Source organism: Pelophylax lessonae (assembly GCF_965119305.1).
Source record: "Pelophylax lessonae genome assembly, chromosome: 2".
NCBI lineage: Eukaryota > Metazoa > Chordata > Amphibia > Anura > Ranidae > Pelophylax > Pelophylax lessonae.
The window spans coordinates 750,781,918-750,801,587 of NC_138769.1; the positions used below are offsets into that span (position 1 = coordinate 750,781,918).

General features: G+C 48.6%; 1 protein-coding gene across 1 annotated transcript in view; it reads left to right on the top strand.

Annotated features, from left to right (window-relative positions):
* Window positions 1-1,674: 1,674 nt before the first annotated feature.
* Window positions 1,675-19,670, top strand: part of LOC309547890 (olfactory receptor 51E1-like) — a gene marked incomplete at its 3' end in the record, with an annotated part of 32,681 nt that continues 14,685 nt past the window's right edge. Inside the window, exon 1 of the mRNA XM_082247892.1 lies at window positions 1,675-1,836. The remainder of the gene's footprint in view (window positions 1,837-19,670) is intronic.

Here is a 19,670-nt window from a genome sequence, read left to right on the forward strand (position 1 = left end):
GGTGAGGGGGATAACTGACACAGGTGAGAGGGGATAACTGACACAGGTGAGGGGGAGATAACTGACACAGGTGAGGGGGAGATAACTGACACAGGTGAGAGAAGATAACTGACACAGGTGAGAGGAGATAACTGACACAGGTGAGAGGAGATAACTGACACAGGTAAGATGAGATAATTGACACAGGTGAGGGGAGATAACTGACACAGGTGAGAGGAGATAACTGACACAGGTGAGATGGGATAACTGACACAGGTGAGGGGAGATAAGTGAAACAGGTGAGAGGAGATAACTGACACAGGTGAGGGGAGATAACTGACACAGGTGAGAGGGGATAACTGACACCGGTGAGAGGAGATAACTGACACAGGTGAGAGGGGATACCTGACACAGGTGAGGGGAGATAACTGACATAGGTGAGGGGAGATAACTGACATAGGTGAGAGGAGATAACTGACACGGGTGAGAGGAGATAACTGACACAGGTGAGAGAAGATAACTGACACAGGTGAGAGGAGATAACTGACACAGGTGAGAGGAGATAACTGACACAGGTAAGAGGAGATAACTGACACAGGTGAGAGGAGATAATTGACACAGGTGAGGGGAGATAACTGACACAGGTGAGGGGAGATAACTGACATAAAAATGTTACTTTGTATCTCTCTATCTCCAGTGTGATCAATGTTTATAAACAATGTTATACTGCTTTTCTTCTCACTGTCCAGTAGCCATCTACGGGAGGAACCTGTGAGTATTAGTGCCGGTTCACACTAGGTCGCTCCGACTTTGGGGGCGACCTGTGAAGTTGTGTGCAGCGCGACTTCGGCGCGACTTGCACGGACTTCACAACATGAATGTCTATGCAAGTCGCCTCCAGGTCGCCCCGAAGTAGTACATTACCCTTTTTCTAAGTCGGAGTGACTTGTGTCGCTCCTATTAGAACCGGTCCTGTACTACACTATGGGAGCGACGGTGCACGATTGGTCAGGCTGACCAAGTCGCCTGACAAGTCGTACCAGTGTGAATGGAGACTTACTGAACTGTATGAGAGACAAATCACACAGGACCAAACCGTGTGACAGAGCTGTGTAATTTTCAGGACTGGATGGACAGAAATACTTATTCTTTAGGAGGCACAACAGCTTTCCTATGTGTATTTGATTTGTGTATTTAGTTGTTTGCCTGGAGTTCAGCTCTAATATTGAATTTCCTGCCATAAAGCCAGGACTTGTGGAAGGACGGTTGTAGCGTTCGCTCCTTTGATGAGGACATTGGATGCAGATCTGAGCTGAGGGCTCTCGTCATGCAGCCATGTTTACACAGTTCATTCCTTTCTATAAACCCGGAGTGAAGATGAGTGAATTAGGATTCTCTCAGATTAGCACGTCGGAGACGAAACTTTCCATTTATAGCTTTCTGATTTTTATTGCCTCTTCGTTGTCCAGAGAGAAGTACAGGAAGAGAACGGCGCAGCGATATCTCATATATCTTCCATTGTGCGTTCTGGACTTGGCCGAGTGTCAGCTCCTCTGATAGGAAATTATTGTCCTGTGATGTTTATATTCTTGCCAGTAACAGGGACTTCCTCTTTTCCTATTTGTCCCCTCTGACTGTCACATCCAGGACTTCCTCCAGGATCTCCAGATGTTCCTCATCATCAGACGGTCCCAGTGCTTGTCCTGTCCATAGGGTGACCATCGCTCTGTGAGCCCCATACTGGAGGATATTCCTGGACAGAACCTCTTCTATGAGTCCTCAGACCCGGCTGTACTCTGGAGGATGGGAAACCTTCTGTCCTGGACTTAGAAGGGAAAGATCCGGCTGTAGAACAAGGTAGACAACTTCATGTGTATGGTGTGTGGATGGTCGGTGGATGGTCCGTGTGTTTATAAAAATGTCTATGAAAAGGGCTTTTTTTCTCCGAAAATAGGTGCAGGAACTCCCTTTTTTGGACTTTTACCTTGTCTCCGCCCCTACCTACCTCCGTGAACCGTTCCTTGGTTCCGCCCACTGCCCACCTCCCAGGATCATCCTTTTTAGAAAATACAGAACCAAGTAACATTTGTGGTACTGAGCAATTTATATGGATTATTTTATTGATAATAAAAAAGCAGTAAAATAGATCCCCTGCAGCCAACAATAATAGACCCCCCCCCCAGCAGCAACAACAGATCTCATAGTTACATAGTTAGTGAGGTTGAAAAAAGACATCCGTCCATCTAGTTCAACCTATGATGTGTGTGTGTGTTTGCTGTTAACCGTACATTGTATACCCCCTGTATGTTGTACATTGTATACCCCCTGTATGTTGTACATTGTATACCCCTGTATGTTGTACATTGTATACCCCCTGTATGTTGTACATTGTATACCCCTGTATGTTGTACATTGTATACCCCCTGTATGTTGTACATTGTATACCCCTGTATGTTGTACATTGTATACCCCCTGTATGTTGTACATTGTATACCCCTGTATGTTGTACACTGTATACCCCTGTATGTTGTACATTGTATCCCCCTGTATGTTGTACATTGCATACCCCTGTATGTTGTACATTGCATACCCCTGTATGTTGTACATTGTATACCCCTGTATGTTGTACATTGTATACCCCCTGTATGTTGTACATTGTATACCCCTGTATGTTGTACATTGTATACCCCCTGTATGTTGTACATTGTATACCCCTGTATGTTGTACATTGTATACCCCTGTATGTTGTACATTGTATACCCCTGTATGTTGTACATTGTATACCCCTGTATGTTGTACATTGTATACCCCCTGTATGTTGTACATTGTATACCCCCTGTATGTTGTACATTGTATACCCCCTGTATGTTGTACATTGCATACCCCTGTATGTTGTACATTGTATACCCCTGTATGTTGTACATTGTATACCCCTGTATGTTGTACATTGTATACCCCTGTATGTTGTACATTGTATAACCCTGTATGTTGTACATTGTATACCCCTGTATGTTGTACATTGTATACCCCCTGTATGTTGTACATTGTATACCCCTCTATGTTGTACATTGTATACCCCTTTATGTTGTACATTGTATACCCCTGTATGTTGTACATTGTATACCCCTGTATGTTGTACATTGTATAACCCTGTATGTTGTACATTGTATACCCCTGTATGTTGTACATTGTATACCCCTGTATGTTGTACATTGTATACCCCTGTATGTTGTACATTGTATAACCCTGTATGTTGTACATTGTATACCCCTGTATGTTGTACATTGTATACCCCCTGTATATTGTACATTGTATACCCCTGTATGTTGTACATTGTATACCCCCTGTATGTTATAAATTGTATACCCCCTGTGTGTTGTACATTGTATACTTCTGTATGTTGTACATTGTATACCCCTGTATGTTATACATTGTATACCCCTGTATGTTGTACATTGTATAACCCTGTATGTTGTACATTGTATACCCTTGTATGTTGTACATTGTATACCCCTGTATGTTGTACATTGTATACCCCTGTATGTTATACATTGTATACCCCTGTATGTTGTACATTGTATACCCCTGTATGTTGTGGTCTTTAAGGTGCCCATCTAATAGTTTTTTGAAACTATCGATGCTCCCTGCTGATACCACTGCTTGTGGAAGAGAATTCCACATCCTTACTGCTCTTACAGTGAAGATCTCCCAGCAGACAGCATCAATAGACCCTCCAGCAGCCAGCTACAATAGACTGCTCCATAAAGAGTTGATCCCTCCCATCAATAACTGACCCCTCAGCAACATAAGAACCCCCCCATTAGCAATAGACCCCCCCCTTTGCAAAATGAGAGCTCTTCCAGAGACAATATATCCCCCAGCAGCCACAACAGACCTCCCCAGCAGCAATAAACCCTCCTGCAGGAATAGATCCCTCAGCAGCCAGCATCAATAGACAATGTTGCATTCCTTGCAATTACATACATTCAGTGCTGGAGGTGCCGGAACTGCGTTCCCCTCCGTTCCCGCTGCAAAAAAGCCCTTTTAATCAGTCAATAGGTGCAGGAACTCCCCCTTTCCGAATCACCCCTTGCCCCCTACCCACCCCCTGCACCATTCCTTGGTTCCACCCCCTACCCTCCTCCCAGTGCCGGCCCTTTTAGAGAATACAGAACCAAGTAACATTTGTGATACTAAGTAAGTAATTTGTATGGAATTTGTTTAATGATAACAAGAAAAGCAGTAAAATAAATCCTCTGCAGCCAGCAACAATAGATCCCCCCAGCAACAATGGACCACCCCCAACAAATTACCCCTCCCTCCAGCAAAAATAGACCCCCCCAGCAGCAACAGATTTGCCTGCAGCCAGCATCACTAGATCCCTCCTAGCAACAACTGACCCCCAGCAACATAAGCCCCACCCCCAGCAACAGTAGATCCCCTACTAGCAACAATTGACCTCCTTAGCAACAAAAAATGCCCCCACCCTGTAAAAATATATCCCCTCATGCAACAACAATAGATCCCCCAGCAGCTAGCATCAATAGACCATGAACGCCTTCCCATCACATACATTCAGTGCTGGAGGTGCCCCCGCGTTCACACTGAAAAAAAGCTCTGTATATATATATATATATATATATATAATATACACAGTATCTCACAAAAGTAAGTACACCCCTCACATTTTTTGTAAACATTTTATTCTATCTTTTCATGTGACAACACTGAAGAAATGAGACTTTGCTACAATGTAAAGTAGTGAGTGTACAGCTTGTATAACAGTGTAAATTTACTGTCCCCTCAAATAACTCAACACACAGCCATTAATGTCTAAATCGCTGACAACAAAAGTCAGTACACCCCTAAGTGACAATCTCCAAATTGGGCCCAATTAGCTATTTTCCCTCCCCGGTGTCATGTGACTCATTAGTGTTACAAGGTCTCAGGTGTGAATGGGGGGCAGGTGTGTTAAATTTGGTGTTATCGCTCTCACTCTCTCATACTGGTCACTGGAAGTTCAACATGGCACCTCATGGCAAAGAACTCATTGAGGATCTGAAAAAAAAAAAGAATTGTTGCTCTACATAAAGATGGCCTAGGCTATAAGAAGATTGCCAAGACCCTGAAACTGAGTTGCAGCACGGTGGCCAAGACCATACAGCGGTATAACAGGACAGGTTCCACTCGACCAAAGAAGCTGAGTGCCGTGCTCAGCGTCATATCCAGAGGTTGTCTTTGGGAAATAGACGTATGAGTGCTGCCAGCATTGCTGCAGAGGTTGAAGGGGTGGGGGAGGGGTCAGCCTGTCAGTGCTCAGACCATACGCCGCACACTGCATCAAATTGGTCTGCATGGCTGTCATCCCAGAAGGAAGCCTCTTCTAAAGATGATGGACAAGAAAGGCGGCAAACAGTTTGCTGAAGACAAGCAGACTAAGGACATGGATTACTGGAACCATCTCCTGTGGTCTGATGAGACCACGATAAACTTATTTGGTGTCAGATGGTGTCAGGCGTGTGTGGGGGCAACCAGGTGAGGAGTACAAAGACAAGTGTGTGTTCCCTACAGTCAGGCATGGTGGTGGGAGTGCCATGGTCTGGGGCTGCATGAGTGCTGCCGGCACTGGGGAGCTACAGATCATTGAGGGAACCATGAATGCCAACATGTACTGTGACATACTGAAGCAGAGCATGATCCCCTCCCTTCAGAGACTGGGGGGCAGGGCAATATTCCAACATAACGACCCCAAACACCTCCAAGATGGCCACTGCCTTGCTAAAGAAGCTGAGGGTAAAGGTGATGGACTGGCCAAGCGTCTCCAGACCTAAACCCTATTGAGCATCTGTGGGGATCCTCAAACAGAAGGTGGAGGAGGGGAAGGTCTCTAACATCCACCAGCTCTGTGATGTCATCATGGGGGAGGGGAAGAGGACTCCAGTGACAACCTGTGAAGCTCTGGTGAACTCCATGCCCAAGAGGGTTAAGGCAGTGCTGGAAAATAATGGTGGCCACATAAAGTATTGACACTTTGGGCCCAATTTGGAGATTGTCACTTAGGGGTGTACTGACTTTTGTTGCCAGCGGTTTAGACATTAATGGCTGTGTGTTGAGTTATTTTGAGGGGACAGTAAATTTACACTGTTATACAAGCTGTACACTCACTACTTTACTTTGTAGCAAAGTCTCATTTCTTCAGTGTTGTCACATGGGAGGGGTGTACTTACTTTTGTCAGATACTGCATATACAGCATATATACCGTATATTGTATATAGTGAAGTGAATTGAGAACTCCTTCTCTCATACTGATAAGAATTGTAGACATTGACTTTCATCTGAAAATGCCAGTTACCTGGTTGTTTCTGGCTCAATGATTTTCACTCGACTTCTTTATGACAAGCATGTAGCCAGTGAAGTTCAGACACCTTATCATTTTTTTCAAGTCAATAGTTAGGGAATGATTAAACTCAGATCATTGACACAATAGCAATGTGAGCCGCGTTGCTAGCAGAAGGGGACAGCATTGGCAGCCTGCTTAGGTCTCTTCAGGTTCGTGTATAACCTTTTTTCTGATAGTGGATGGATGGACTGAAGGATGGATGGATGAGTAAGGGAGTGGATGGTTGGGTGGGTGAGGGAGTGGATGGTTGGGTGCGTGGCTTGGTGGTTGAACAGATAGATGGATGGATGAGTGAGTGGATCATTGGATGGGTGGGTGAGTGAATGGTTGGCTGGTTGGATGGGTGAGTGAATGGTTGGTTGGCTGGTTGGATGGGTGAGTGAATGGTTGGCTGGTTGGATGGGTGAGTGAATGGACAGATAATGGGTGGACAGTTGAGTGAGTGAATTGATGGGCAGACCAATGGATGGTTTGATGGGTGGAGAGTAAGTGGATGGATGGATGAGTTGATCAGTGGGTGGATACGTTAGTGAGTGGATGGTTGGGTGGGTGGATCATTGGGTGGATGGACAGATAAATGGATGGACAGTTGAGTGGATGGATACGGTAGACAGATAGATGGATGGGTGAGTGGATCATTGGGTGGATGGATGGGTGAGTGGATCATTGGGTGGGTGGATGGGTGAGTGGATCATTGGGTGGGTGGATGGGTGAGTGGATCATTGGGTGGGTGGATGGGTGAGTGGATCATTGGGTGGGTGGATGGGTGAGTGGATCATTGGGTGGGTGGATGGGTGAGTGGATCATTGAGTTGGTGGATGGGTGAGTGGATGGGTGGGTGGGTGGATGGACAGATAAATGGATGGACAAGTGAGTGAGTGGATAGAGAGATGGATGGTTTGATGGGTGGAGAGTAAGTGAGAGGGTGGATGGATGGATGGATGGATTGATGGGTGAGTGGATCATTGGGTGGATATGTGAGTGAGTGAATGGTTGGATGGGTGGGTGAATGAACAGATAAATGGATGGACAGTTGAGTGGATGGATACTGTAGACAGATTGATGGATGAGTGGATCATTGGATGGATGGATGGATGGATGGGTGAGTGGATGGTTGGGTGGGTGGATGGACAGATAAATGGATGGACAAGTGAGTGAGTGGATAGAGAGATGGATGGATGGGTGGGTGAATGAACAGATAAATATATGGACAGTTGAGTGGATGGATACTGTAGACAGATGGGTGGATGGGTGAGTGGATCATTGGGTGGGTGGATGGGTGAGTGGATCATTGGGTGGATGGATGGGTGAGTGGATCATTGGGTGGATGGATGGGTGAGTGGATCATTGGGTGGGTGGATGGGTGAGTGGATCATTGGGTGGGTGGATGGGTGAGTGGATCATTGGGTGGATGGATGGGTGAGTGGATGGTTGGGTGGGTGGATGGACAGATAAATGGATGGACAAGTGAGTGAGTGGATAGAGAGATGGATGGATGGGTGAGTGGATCATTGGTTGGATGGGTGAGTGGATGGATATGGTAGACAGAAGGATGGATGGGTGAGTGGATCATTGGGTGGATGGATGGATGGGTGAGTGGATCATTGGGTGGATGGATGGATGGGTGAGTGAATGGTTGGGTGGGTGGATGGACAGATAAATGGATGGACGAGTGAGTTGATAGAGAGATGGATGGTTTGATGGGTGCAGAGTAAGTGAGAGGGTGGATGGATGGATGGATGGATGTGGATCGTTGGGTGGATGGGTGAGACAGGCAGAAAGGTGGACAGATGAACAGACAGAGAGACAGATGTATGGGTGGGCAAGCAGATGGATGGATAGATAAACAGAAAAATGGGTGGATGGATGGATGGATGAATGAATGGAAAAGTGGATGGGCAGACAGGTGGACAAACAAATGGACAGAATGATAGAGGAGTGGGGTAGATGGATTGACAGGCAGAAGTATGGATGGCCGGATGGATGGGTGGACAGACAGATGAGCGATTGGGTGGATGGATGGATAAATGGATCAATGGATGGAAAAACTTATGGATGGCCTGGATGAATTGTTGGATGGATGGACAGACAGTTGGGTGGATGGATAAATGGATGGATGGACAGACAGAGGGGTAGTTGGGTGGATGGATCAATGGATGGATGGACAGATGGATGGACAGTTGGGTGGATGGAAAGATGGATGGACGGACTGTTGGATTGATGAGCAGAAGGACAAACAAATGGATAGACGGTCAGACTGATGGACCACCTGATGGATGGATGGATGGATTGATGGATAGATGGATGGATAGACAGAAAGAGGGATAGCTGGATGGATGGATGGATGGGTGGGTGAGTGGGTGGATGGATGTATATGTGGGTGGATTGGCAGACAAGTGGACAGATGGATGGACAGATGGCTGGGTGGACAGGCAGACGGATGGATGATTGAATGGATGGACAGAAAGATGGATGGGTGCTTGGGTGGATGGATGGATGGATGGATGAATGGAAAGGTGGATGGGCAGACAGGCAGACAAACAAATGGACAGAATGATAGAGAGGTGGGCTGGATGGATGGACAGACAAACAAATGGATAGACGGGCAGGTGGATTGGTGGGAGGATGGGTAAATGGATGGATGGATGGATGGAGGGATGGATGGATGGATGGACAAAAAGAGGGATGGATGAATGGAAGGATGGATGGATGGGTGAGTGGATGGTTGGTCGGATGTTTGGAATGGTCAGTGGACAGTTGAATGGGTGGGTTAATGGATGGATGGATAGGTGGGAGGGTAGGGGAGTGAAAGGAAGGATGGATGGATGGATGGATGGATGGGTGAGTGAGTAGATGAATGGATTTTTCAGTCCCTACATGCATGGATAAGATTGGCACGCAGAGCTCTTATATTCAACAATTGTTGTTTAATCAATTTTTAAACATTTCTGAAATAACGGCGTGGGCCCCCCCCCCAATCCATACCGGACCCTTATCTGAGCACGCAGCCCGGCAGGTCAGGAAAGGGGGGGGGGAGCACCCCCACCTCCTGAACCATACCAGGGCACACATGTCTTCAACATGGAGGAGTGCATTGGGGCACAAGTAACTTGTCCCCATGTTGATAAGAACAAGGGCCCCTTTCCCAAAACCCCGGGCAGTGGTTGCGGGGATCGGTGGGCAGGGGGCTTATCGGAATCTAGAAGATTCCCCAGACCCCCCCCCCCCCATGGTGAGTGAGTAGGGGTACATAGCAATTTTTGAAAAAAAAAAAAAAAGTGAACTTCAGACGAAGGCTCCCGCCGAATGACAACACCGCCACCTCCTGCCGCTAAATAAATAAAGGGGCCCCCTTTATTTAAAAAAGGGGACCCCTCCCACTTGTGATGTCATTGGCTCAGCATGCCTCGTTCGATGATGTGATAAGAGACAAGGGCAACTGGTTATGTCACTGGGTGGCCCCGCCCCCTTTTTTGTTTAGCGGGGGAAGGCGGTGGCGGCGGGTATCGTGACTGCGATGGATCTACACCGGGGGACAATTTTTTAAAAATATTTTTGCTTTTTTATGAAAAAAATTGTGAAAAACTAAAAAAAAAAAAAGTCTCCTGTGTTTGTTTACACTACACTTTTATTTTTTTGTTGGTGAATGGGTGGGGGTGAAATGTACCCCATACTCATTTACATGGAGGGGGGGGGCAGGATCTGAGGGAACCCTTGTTAAAGGGGGTTTTCAGAATCTGATAAGCCCCCCACTCCCAGACCCCCACAACCACCGGCCAGGGTTGTGGGGAAGAGGCCCTTGTCCTTATCAAAATGGGGACACGGTGCTTTGGGGGGAAAGAGGAGCCCCCCTGCCCCCAAAACACCCCCCATGTTGAGGGCATGTGGCCTGTAGTATGGCATTCTTGGGTAAGAATCTGGTATGGATCTTGGGGGGTGGGGGGGGCACACCTTTTTTTTTTCTTCATTTTTCATTGCCGACAATTCTTTTGTTTACATTTAGCTGTCAGCAGTGAACCCCGCTGACAGCTGATGATGCATCAGTTGCTAAGGACACGGCAGCTGCCCGCTCCTTAACAACCAGATATTTACACCCAGGACCCAGGAACTCAGCACAGGGATGGGGGAACTCCTCATAATGGGCACAGCGGGTGTACAGAGCCAGGGACTCAGCACAGGGATGGTGGGAACCCCTCATAATGGGCACAGCGGGTGTACAGAGCCAGGAACTCAGCACAGGGATGGTGGGAACCCCTCATAATGGGCACAGTGGGTGTACAGACCCGGGAACTCAGTACAGGGATGGAGGGAACCCCCCATAATGTGCACAGCGGGTGTACAGACCGGGGAACTCAGCACAGGGATGGTGGGAACCCCTCATAATGGGCACAGCGGGTGTACAGACCCGGGAACTCAGTACAGGGATGGAGGGAACCCCCCATAATGTGCACAGCGGGTGTACAGACCCGGGAACTCAGCACAGGGATGGTGGAACCCCTCATAATGGGCACACCGGGTGCACAGACCCGGGAACTCAGCACAGGGATGGTGGGAACCCCTCATAATGGGCACAGCGGGGGTACAGACCCAGGAACTCAGCACAGGGATGGTGGGAACCCCTCATAATGGGCACAGCGGGTGTACAGACCTGGGAACTCAGCACAGGGATGGTGGGAACCCCTCATAATGGGCACAGCGGGTGTACAGACCTGGGAACTCAGCACAGGGATGGTGGGAACTCCTCATAATAGGCACAGCGGGGGTACAGACCCGGGAACTCAGCACAGGGATGGTGGGAACCCCTCATAATGGGCACAGCGGGTGTACAGACCTGGGAACTCAGCACAGGGATGGTGGGAACCCCTCATAATCGGCACAGCGGGGGTACAGATCCGGGAACTCAGCACAGAGATGGTGGGAACCCCTCATAATGGGCACAGCAGGTGTACAGACCTGGGAACTCAGCAGAGGGATGGTGGGAACCCCTCATAATGGGCACAGCGGGGGTACGGACCCAGGAACTCAGCACAGGGATGGTGGAACCCCTCATAATGGGCACAGTGGGTGTACAGACCCGGGAACTCAGCACAGGGATGGTGGAACCCCTCATAATGGGCACAGCGGGTGTACAGACCCAGGAACTCAGCACAGGGATGGTGGGAACTCCTCATAATAGGCACAGCGGGGGTACAGACCCGGGAACTCAGCACAGGGATGGTGGAACCCCTCATAATGGGCACAGCGGGTGTACAGACCCAGGAACTCAGCACAGGGATGGTGGGAACTCCTCATAATGGGCACAGCGGGGGTACAGACCCGGAAACTCAGCACAGGGATGGTGGGAACCCCTCATAATCGGCACAGCGGGGGTACAGATCCGGGAACTCAGCACAGGGATGGTGGGAAACTGCCATTCCACTCCCTGACAGCGAGGTGTGAGGTTGCTGGTTCCTTAGCTCGTGTGCTTCCAGAAGCCAGGGGCTAGAGTTGTTTCTCTGCCCCAGGAGGGATGCTGGATCCTGGGGAGGACCTCGGCGGGGGCCCCCTGGATAGGCCTGAGACTAGGCCTCAGCCTATGGAAGACATGGAGCTCGGCCCAAGGAGGGGTGAATCCCTATCTACCTTTAGACGGAGGATTGTGGACAAGCTGACAAGGATTGAGAAAGAGGAGGAGAAATTGGCAGCTTTAAAAACTGAATTTAAAAAGAAAAAGTTGTATTGTGCCAAACTGTACAGTAAGAAGAGACCGGCTCTGAGGCCTGAATTGAAGGACTTGGAGCAAGCTTTGAGGAAGCAGAAAGAGTTGGTGAGCTCTCTGAAGGAAAGTAGCGGAGCTTTTAAGGAGAAATACAGTAATGAGGAACGTTTCAGCCGTATGAGGAGAGGAGCCGTTTCCAGCATGGAGAGTGACCCAGCCAGTGAAGAGATGCAGGTACCGACAGAGTCAGCAGAGAGTGAGAAAGTGGGCCCGGAGGATGAGCCCAGCTCTTCAACACCTCAGACATCTGCTGAGCCCCCAATGGCGGAGGCCTCTGTCTCCCTCCCTCTGCAGCAGCAATGTGGAACATCTGAGCAGGAGGTTGAGGGGGGTACTGGCATGTTGGAGTTCATCGCTGAGCTGGAAACCCCTCTGGATGGAAGAAAGTTACATTTTTCTGCGGATTCCTCAGATGAGGAGATGGATACCGTTCCTCGTCCTATGAAAGAGAGACCTGTGGAGAGAGGAAAATTCACCATGAAGCCTGCAACAACCAGGAGGAAGTTTGATCCCGCCATCAACCATGACACTGCAGAGGTAACACAGAAAGCAGGTACAGTGTGTGTGCAAGGTGGTGATGTGAACTTTAATGACAATGTGCTTGCTGAGGGTTGTAGTGCTATGGGCTGTCAGCCCACACCCATAGACAATGTGCAGCATGCAGTGCAACCTGATGCACCTGCTAAAAAAACTTTAAATGCGATTGGTGGGAAAACTGAAAATAACTTTGAGCTTTTGGTTGAAGTGTCTGCAGAGAGGAGCACCATGGACATTGCAAAGGCTTTTCCTGACCCAAATAAAGCTGTTGTTCCTGAAAATGGTGCAGGAGATGCTGGGAGCAGTAGTGCTACAACTGTTGGGGATTCTGCAGTAAAAAAAACTGTGATTGAACCCAGGAAAGCAGCTGAGTGCTTAGAGAAGGGGGAGGGGGTGGGTCTTGTCTCTGCTGCTCCAAAGACTGCAAGGGATGTTTCAGGCTCCTTGTCAGCAGGTGTGGCTGTGTCTAAGGACAATGCTGTAATTACTGGTATGTCTGGGAGGAAAACCTATGCTGGTGCTGCTACAGGATCTGGTAGGGGGGAGCATGGAAATGGTTTATCTTCCTCACTATTTAAAAGGAGGAATGTGGTTCAGCTCAGATGGGAAGGCGAAGGTATTCCCCCATATAGGAGAGCTGTGGTTGATAAGATTCTGCAGATGGGGTTTAGACCCGAAGATATCTTCGCCCTGATCAGTCCGACCGGCTCCTATGAGTATGATTTGTCCTTTATCCGTCCGGAGTCTTTGGACATATTTTGGGAGAAATATGAGCATGTGTGTAGGAGCCTGCCGGACTGGAGAGGGCTCATCCCCAAAGTTGTGTCACGTCAGCCACTTATTAAAATGGTGACGATTCTTGTGCGCAATGAGTCCATACCACAAGGGGATTTATCTGTATGGCTGAGGAGATATGGAGACATCCTGAGCCCCTTACACAAAATTATGGATGACCGAGGAATATGGACGGGGGGATGGTCTGTGCAGCTAAAACTGAGGGTTATTGATAATGTCATCCAGCATCTGCCATCCTCAGCTTTCCTGGGGAGGGACAGACTGACCATCTTCTATCCAGGCCAGCCAAAACTGTGTAATAAATGTGGGGATAAAGGGCACTTTGCATCCTCCTGTCCAGTGATGAAATGCTCTCTGTGTCAGGATTTAGGGCATTTGGCAAAGGATTGCAACATTATAAGGTGCAACTTGTGCAATTCGGTTGGGCATCCTTATAGCCAGTGTCCCGAGGCAATGCATAACCAGCCTGAGCTCATGAGAGAGTTCTTCCGCCTGGACATGGAGGATGCTCAGAGCTCAGCAGCTAGGGTGCCTGCGATTCCCTCTGAGTCTGTGCCAATGCCCAGTGTGCCTGTGTCTTCCCAGTCTGTGCGTTTGCCTAGTGTGCCTGTGTCTTCCCAGTCTGTGCGTTTGCCCAGTGTGCCTGTGTCTTCCCAGTCTGTGCGTTTGCCCAGTGTGCCTGTGTCTTCCCAGTCTGTGCGTTTGCCCAGTGTGCCTGTGTCTTCCCAGTCTGTGCGTTTGCCCAGTGTGCCTGTGTCTTCCCAGTCTGTGCGTTTGCCTAGTGTGCCTGTGTCTTCCCAGTCTGTGATTTCCCAGTCTGTGCCAATTCCCAGTGTGTCAGTGTCTTCCAAATCTGTGGCGCCCCAGTCTGTGCGTTTGCATGTATCAGTTACCGAGAATGTGTCCAATCCTTCTGTGTCTATGTCCTCCAAAATTGCAGAGGCCGCAAGAGGTGCTGATGCAGGGGCATCAAGTGCAGTGCCAGTCCCACCCCCTCGACATTTCAGGGCTTCTATTGGGGACCAGGGGATGCAGAGGAGTGGGGAAAATGGTGAAGAGGCTGGCCTGGTGGCAGATAAGGTAAGGGAGAGTGGGGGTGAAGGGGAGGCTAAGAGTGGGGAGACTGTAATTTGCAGTTTGTCCAAGGATGATGTGGAATGGTTGGAGGAGAAAAGGAAGAAGGGCAAAAGAAAAAAAAAAAAAGGTGTTCAGTTGCCCAAAGTCCTAAGGTTTTGCCCTTGAAAAATAAGTTTGGGGTCCTGTCAGATGATGACGATGAATGGGACTCGTTGAGTACAGCGTCTTCTATGGATGATGAGTCCCAGGGTGCATTGAAGCGCACTGGTTCTCCAGGGAGAGAGAGTAGTCAGGCTAAGAAACGGCTGCCTCAATTATCCTAATGGCAGTTCCCACTCCGTTAAAAGTGGCAACCATTAATGTTGCCAGCTTAAAATCAGTGAGTGCTCGTCATATGGCCTTATTTTTGCTCAGCGAGTTTGATGCTGACATTTTGTTTTTGCAAGAGACCCATCTCAGTAATCTGGCTGATATACATCTGGCAAAGAAGGAGTGGAAGCGTGGTCCCTCCTTTTGGTCTCTTGCGGCCGAGCCTTACAGCGGGGTTGCGGTCCTTTTTTCCGGTATGGTAACATGCCGACGGGTAATTGAGGTAGAGATTGGGAGATGCATGATTTTGGATGTCTCTGTGAGGGGGCAGGACCTGCGCCTGATTAACATCTATGGTCCCCAGACAAAATGGGACAGGAAATGCCTCTTTACAAAGATTAAGCCTTTTCTTTTTACGGCTCAGCAGGTTATCTTTGGAGGTGACTTCAACACCATTACTAGGCCTAAAGACAGGAGAGGTTTCAGAGATAAGCTGGGCTATGACAGCCTTTTCCTAAATGCAATGGTTAGGGAAGCAGGTCTGGTAGATGTGCACATTAAGCGCTGCCCAGACAGCACGGGGTTCACTTTTCAGCGAGGTAATAGTCAGAGTAGGATAGATAGGTTTTTTTTAAAGGAGGACTCTGCTTTTTCGGCACCTGTTTGTCGGGCAGTGGAGTTTTCTGATCACTGTATTCTATATTTGACTCTGAATGCCTCAGGCGTGCCACCTAGGGGGAGGGGTATCTGGAGATTGAATTCGGCCCTCCTGGATGACGAGGAAGTAAGACAATCCTTTGAGGAATTTTTTCAGGCACAGGTAACTATCCTAGACTTTTGCAACAGTAAGTCAGAATGGTGGGAGCTTATAAAACAGCGGACTGTTAGGCTTTTCAAGGCCATAGGGAGAAAGAGACAGCAAGATAAGTATATCACCTACCAGCGTTTGCGGAGGAAACTTGACCGCCTTGTATCGAATGGAGGAGATTCTGGGGCGATCTCTGAGGTGAAGCTCCTCCTGAGGACCCATCAATATGACCGGCACGCCTCTTTGGTTCAGGAAAGGGACTATGGGAAATACCATTCGCCTGACCCTTACCAGAATTGTAAACAGAGCGTAGCAGTTAAGACGGTCAATGGCCTGAAGGACAGTACGGGCTCTCTGATGAAGTCTAGGTCAGGGATCCTGGAGGTCGTCAGGTCATACTATGCTGATCTCCTGGGAGGAAAGAACCTTGATCGGACAGGGATGTTGAGTTTTTTGGACTCTACGCCAGGTCTGGAAAATATTGTTCCTTTGATGAATTTGACAGATGAAATCACTGCAGATGAGGTGATCCAGGCTATTGATAAACTAGCCATCAGGAAAACGCCAGGGCCAGATGGTTTGACAGCCGAATTTTATAAATGTTTTAAGAAGATCCTGGCTTCACACCTTGCGGAGGTTTTTAATGGCTGTTTGCATGAGGGTTCTCTCCCTCCTTCCATGAGGCAATCTGCAGTGGTTCTTCTGTCAAAGGGCAAAGATCCTTCGATGATTGAGAATTGGCGCCCCATTAGCCTTCTTAATGTCGATAGAAAGATACTGGCAAAGATTTTTTTCTGGCGATTATCATCAGTGGCAGGCGATTTGTTATCCCATCACCAGCACTGCGCAATCCAGGGTAGAAGCACTTTCTCAGCTGTGTTAGCTGTCCGGGAGGCCTTGGAGCGTTGTAGGGCTGCTGGTTGGGGTAAATATCTGCTGACATTGGATCAGGCTAAGGCCTTTGATAGGGTTAATCATGAGTACCTATGGCTCCTTCTTGGCAAGTATGGCCTGGAGGGGGGTTTCATTGATTGGCTCAAGATTTTGTACAAAGGGGCTGAAAGCTTTCCTCTGGTTAATGGTTGGGTTGGGCAGCCCTTTGTGGTTGGCTCAGGTGTGCGTCAGGGGTGTCCTTTGAGTCCTCTGCTATATGCGTTTGCAATCGACCCCTTCATTAGAAGGCTAGAGAGTGGACCATTGTGTGGGGTACCTTTGGGCATCGCTGGTGAGCCTCCTTTGAAGGTTGTGGCTTATGCTGATGACGTTTCTGTTTTTGTCTCTGGGACTGGGGAAGCGCAGGAGGTGGTCTCAGTGACAAGGCAGTATGCGGAAGCATCAGGTTCAAAGGTCAACCAGGACAAGTGTGAAGCTTTCTGGATGGGTGTGGAAGGTGAGAGCTTTGTTCTCCCGGATGACTTCCCGGAGCCCCAACAAAAAATTAGAGTTCTAGGCATTGAATTTGGCCCAGGTGACTATGGTCATGCAAATTGGGTGAGCAGGCTGGAGAATGCCAATGCCAAGGTGGCGAGCTGGAAAAGTTGGCGGTTTTCCTTAAGGGAAAAGGTTGATCTGATCAAAGGTTACCTGATTCCAATTTTTCTGTATGTCAGTTTTGTCTGCATTTTGCCAGTGTCTCTCTATACCAGGATCTATAGTTGTTTCTTCCAGCTGTTATGGGGAAACAGAATAAACCTTGTCAAAAGGAGTGTGACTTATCTTCCTAGGCGGGAGGGTGGTCTAGGAATGATCAACCCTGTAGTCTTTTTCTCTCTGATGTTTGTAAAGTACAACCTTGGTAACATGTTGGCAGAGAGACCGCCTGGGTGGGTTGGTATTTTCCAGTCCTGGTTTAGGCCCTTTCTGCGAAACTGGGAAAATGGTGGGCCAGTGAAAAGCCTGAGGGTCAAGCATGATAAGCTCCCGACTTATGTTGCCCCGTGTTTGAAAATACTTCGGCAGTGGCAAGTAACGGCAGGGGAGATCAGATCTCTTCCAAGGAAACTTCTTGAGAAGCGGATCATGAGCTCTGTTTTTTGCGAACCACTGGCCTTAAGGGATTGCCCAAGCCTAGTTTTGGGGGAGGGTTTGCGTTTGATTAATTTGGAGAGAATCCCAATGAAGTTTAGGGATCAGGCTTGGCTCGCTTTCCATGGAAAACTATATGTGAAGGGCAACCTGAAGTTTCTCTCTGTGAGTGATCGTGGCTGCCCGAGAGTAGAGTGTGGAGGTGCGGTGGAGTCCATGGATCATTTTTTGCTTCAGTGCCCTTTTAATATAGAGGTGTACAAGAGGGTAGGGAGGGCTCTGAGTGTACCCTTCCTCCCCCATATGAGTTATGCAGAGTGGGTGTATGGGGCATTCCAGACTCGCCGGGATTATGATTTGGAAACACTTTTTTTAGTTAGTGTAGTAGTCCGTTATTTCACGTGGAGTGCACGGTGCCAGGTATCCTTACGGTGTAAAATACTCCCTGTTGAGGTGGTGGTGCAGAACATTCTGGGTGAGGTTGGGAAGATTCGGGGTCTTGAGAAAGACAGGTGGCAGCAGGAGGCCTGGATAAAGGCGTGGAGGAATATCAGGACTCTGTAGCTGCTGCCTGTTGATCTCGGGGTGTGCGGCTTTTCTTTCTGTCCTTGCTTCACTCCCCTAGATTTTCAGATAAAATATATTTTTGATAAAAGGCTACATGCATGGTGACGGTGATGTTCCTTAGTCTGGCTCTCTCGTAGGGTTTATGCTGTGCGCAATTTGGTTTATTTATTATGTTCTTGTTTGGTTTTTGGTTTTGTATAGTTATATTTAATTATTTTGTAAATATGTTATTTATTAATTTATTTATTATGGTTTTATTGTATATAAGTTGTTGTTTGTAAGATTTTTCAATAAACAAAATTAACCCCTCATAATGGGCACAGCGGGTGTACAGACCTGGGAACTCAGCACAGGGATGGTGGGAACCCCTCATAATGGGCACAGCGGGTGTACAGACCTGGGAACTCAGCACAGGGATGGTGGGAACTCCTCATAATAGGCACAGCGGGGGTACAGACCCGGGAACTCAGCACAGGGATGGTGGGAACCCCTCATAATGGGCACAGCGGGTGTACAGACCTGGGAACTCAGCACAGGGATGGTGGGAACCCCTCATAATCGGCACAGCGGGGGTACAGATCCGGGAACTCAGCACAGAGATGGTGGGAACCCCTCATAATGGGCACAGCAGGTGTACAGACCTGGGAACTCAGCACAGGGATGGTGGGAAACTGCCATTCCACTCCCTGACAGCGAGGTGTGAGGTTGCTGATTCCTTAGCTCGTGTGCTTCCAGAAGCCAGGGGCTAGAGTTGTTTCTCTGCCCCAGGAGGGATGCTGGATCCTGGGGAGGACCCCGGCGGGGGCCCCCTGGATAGGCCTGAGACTAGGCCTCAGCCTATGGAAGACATGGAGCTCGGCCCAAGGAGGGGTGAATCCCTATCTACCTTTAGACGGAGGATTGTGGACAAGCTGACAAGGATTGAGAAAGAGGAGGAGAAATTGGCAGCTTTAAAAACTGAATTTAAAAAGAAAAAGTTGTATTGTGCCAAACTGTACAGTAAGAAGAGACCGGCTCTGAGGCCTGAATTAAAGGACTTGGAACAAGCTTTGAGGAAGCAGAAAGAGTTGGTGAGCTCTCTGAAGGAAAGTAGCGGAGCTTTTAAGGAGAAATACAGGAATGAGGAACGTTTCAGCCGTATGAGGAGAGGAGCCGTTTCCAGCATGGAGAGTGACCCAGCCAGTGAAGAGATGCAGGTACCGACAGAGTCAGCAGAGAGTGAGAAAGTGGGCCCGGAGGATGAGCCCAGCTCTTCAACACCTCAGACATTTGCTGAGCCCCCAATGGCGGAGGCCTCTGTCTCCCTCCCTCTGCAGCAGCAATGTGGAACATCTGAGCAGGAGGTTGAGGGGGGTACTGGCATGTTGGAGTTCATCGCTGAGCTGGAAACCCCTCTGGATGGAAGAAAGTTACA